Raw genomic sequence first — 3,448 nt, forward strand, 5'->3', positions numbered from 1 at the left:
AATGACTGAACCATCTTCTCAGTCCCTCCTCCATCCTTTTAAATACAAGTGATTCCTGCAGAAGTATCCAGCACAACGTCAGATGCTGGTTACCTTTGTTTTGCCCAGCAGCGGGGGTAAAGAAACTGAAAAGGTGTGAGTCTGTTCTAGTTCCTTCTGTGAGGCTGGTTCATCCCTCTGGGAAGTTCTGCTCCTTCCCTGGTTCATTTCTTTGTCTAGAGCTGCCTTTGGGGCAGGTCTCCAGTTTGGTTTTGCTCCTCTGAGAGCACCGTCAATCCCCCTCATTCCTAAGATAGTCTCTCGGAACACAGGCTTCAAACACTAATAGTTCTTTGTCCTTGGATCGTGACGTGTTTGCCACCTCTTCACAGTGTAAAAATAGAACCTGAATTCCTTTCCTTCCTGGCTATTTTTACTGTTTTTAAGGTTGGTCTTCTTCCCCCTTAATCTTCAGTTTCTAGGAGATTAAGCAGGAAGTGTGCAAGCTTGTGTCTGTAATTCCAGTCCACTGGTAGGCAGAGATGAGAGAATTCCCAGCGGCTCAAGGGTAGGTTAGTCTGGTGCACACAACAGCCAACAACAAAGAGATCTGTCTCAAACAAGGCGGGAAGTGAGGTCTGCCGCTGAGATTGTCCTCTGCCCTCGACACACACATACTCATACTGAAATCTGATTTGATCCACTTCTTGAGCTGGAGGCTGTCTTTCTCCACAATTGGGGGGGGGGAGGGTGTCAGCTCAGCTGCTGTTTCCCTGAATATTACCGCCATGACCCTTATGTCGTCTGCTCAGACTTTGATGCTATAAATATCATACTTTTGAGTTCATCCAAGTTTTAAGTTTTGTTTATTTTTTGCTTCCATAATTAAAAAAAACCACAGAGAAACCCTGTCTCGAAAAACCAAAAAAAAAAAAAAAATTTAGTGTGTGTCCCTGTTTCTGTGTACAATTTGGGGACATGTACCATGGCATAAGTGTGGGGGTCAGAGGACACCCTTGTGGAGTCAGGGTCTCTCCTGACATCTTTACCTGGGTTCCAGGGACGGAAGTGAGACCACTGGGCTCCGGAGGCAAATGCCTTTACCCGCCAAGCCATCTTACTTCCTTATTTCCGCGACTTTCGACGTGTTCTCTTTTAGGTCTGTGTCATCACTCAGGTTTGCCATTTTCTGTTTTGTTTGGGGGAAACTAATTATTGATGTCTCTGTGCACCGCGTGGGCGTACCTGCAAGTTGAGTGTCTCCTTGTTTAGGACATGGCTTTCCTGGTTGGGGTAGGACTGGCTGGTGCAGCTGCATTCTGAACATCTGGGTAACTCAGGATCCAATTCCGATATTCTGTCTTGGTTGTAGTCGTCCTGCTTAGGCACAGAGCTGAGGGTCTTGCCTTCTCTTGTGGGCTTAAGTTCCAAGGTGACAACTTGCAAAGCTGTTCTGTTTGCTTCCTTCTCCAGGGCTCCAGGGCTTCTGCCTGGCCCCCAGGGGTGTCTTCCAATGGGTTGAAAGGGCTTCTGCGAGCTGTGTGGTGACACTGCCGAGGGCAAGCAGGCACTGCGTGGCTCCGGTCTCTGTGTCACTGGGTGGAGGGCACCAAGGCAGAGGGCCGCTGTCACTGCTGCCAATGAACTGGGACAACTGGTGCCCGTGTGAAGTGAGTGCCGGGAACTCTAACGGACTTCTCTTTCTTCACCTGGGAAGCAAGCGTTTCTTATTTTCTCACTTATTTTTTTTTTTTTTTGTCTTTGCCTGAGGTTGGTTCCGTGTGAGGCCTCGCGATAGCCTGGTCTCCGGGGCTATGAGGGACACAGAAGCAAGTGCAGGGGACCCACCACATTGCCAGAGACCCCAACTCTGTTCTAGGCAGCGTTTACGGTGCTCAGACTTCCTTTATGCAGGGTGTTTAACTGTGTTTAGAGGTGGAAATAAAAATGAAAATGATTCCACACCACCTTGTTCTGAAACCACTGGCCTAACTCTAAAGGAAAAGCTGGTTAGAGAAATGGAAGGGGAAGTGGATGAATCCGCCAAACAAATGCAGTTGATTGGATCTTAATTGTCTGATCTCAAAATGGACTTTATATGTAAGCTCAAGTCTGTAACTGTTAAATACATAACAAGCTGTCATTGTTATACCTGTATTCCCTGTACTTGGGTGGCAGGGGCAGGAGGATCACTAATTCAAGGCCACTTTGGGTGAGGCCAGCCTACTGAGATCCGTCTTGAAAAGGATCTGGAGAGGATACTCACTAGTTAAGAGCCCTGGCTGCTCTTCCAGAGACCCAGATTCGATTCCCAGCACCCACATGGTACACAGACATATGCGAAGGCAAAACACGCACATCACCGCACACACTGGACGTCTGATCCTGAGTCTGGTGGCACAGATGGCTGGCGTGGCACTAGGCTGAGTCTGTACACAGCTGAACTCCTCACACGCTGGAAAGCACTGGGGAGACATGAGTAGCAAAAGCACTACTGGCTGAGGCTAAGCACATCTGAGCCGTGACTGGCAGGGGTTATAACCTCAAATCTCTCTTTTGCAAGGAACGGGCTGGGAGGCAGGGAAAACTACATCACTGGATCAAGGATGCCATGCTCTGATGCTAAACACCATGTGGAAAGAGCCAAAGGCAGATGAGTTCTGTAATCGATAAGTGATGTCTGCTACGGGGGCAGGTTGGGCAGTGGTAACACATACAGGATTCATTTAACATTGTTACCTTGAGAAGTCCTCTAGAGCTCACATTCTCTCAGACCAAGGACTAAACTGTGTTTAAAGGCCCCAGGAATGAGACAGTGTTTCTCGGGAGGCATAGAGCTGTACTGGCTTGCAAGTCAGGAGTGAGGAACTTTTGCCAACCTTTTTGCAGGGGTAGGGGGCGCTCAGAACACACATACTGCCGGTTGAACTGGACTTGGGTTTGGGTTTACACACACTCCACCAATACATACTTGCAAAGTGGTACATTTATTTTTTTGTAACAACATTCTCTGCTTTGATAAACGGCAATAACACATCTTCCAGATGACACCTGTCCCCGGGGTCCTATCCTCTCTGCTCCCACGGTTCTCCTAGCAGACAAAGAGCTGTGAACATAACTTGTCCTGGGAGAAGGGAAGACACTTTAATTGCAAATAAATCAAGCCCATTTTCATACCTTACCTCACAATCCACACTGGGTTACTATCACCTCTCATCTGAGAATTGGCTCAAAATAAGGAGTAAGCAGAAAATGATTCCTTAGTATACTAGACATGCGTGCCCAATACCAGAGGGCAAGTCACATCGGGCTTCCTGTAACCAGGTAAGGTCGCCACCAGGCTGCAGATGTGAAGTGGCCAGAAATGAGCTCTTCCTACGGTGTCATCTCCCTGGGAGTGGACTCAAGATCCCAGTTCTCCATCACCCTTCATGAGGCAGCCCCCTCCCCGCTCCCCTGCCGCGCCTGG

Source organism: Microtus oregoni, unplaced genomic scaffold, assembly GCF_018167655.1.
Source record: "Microtus oregoni isolate MIOR12 unplaced genomic scaffold, Mior012 000048F_ref0000485, whole genome shotgun sequence".
NCBI classification, from domain to species: domain Eukaryota; kingdom Metazoa; phylum Chordata; class Mammalia; order Rodentia; family Cricetidae; genus Microtus; species Microtus oregoni.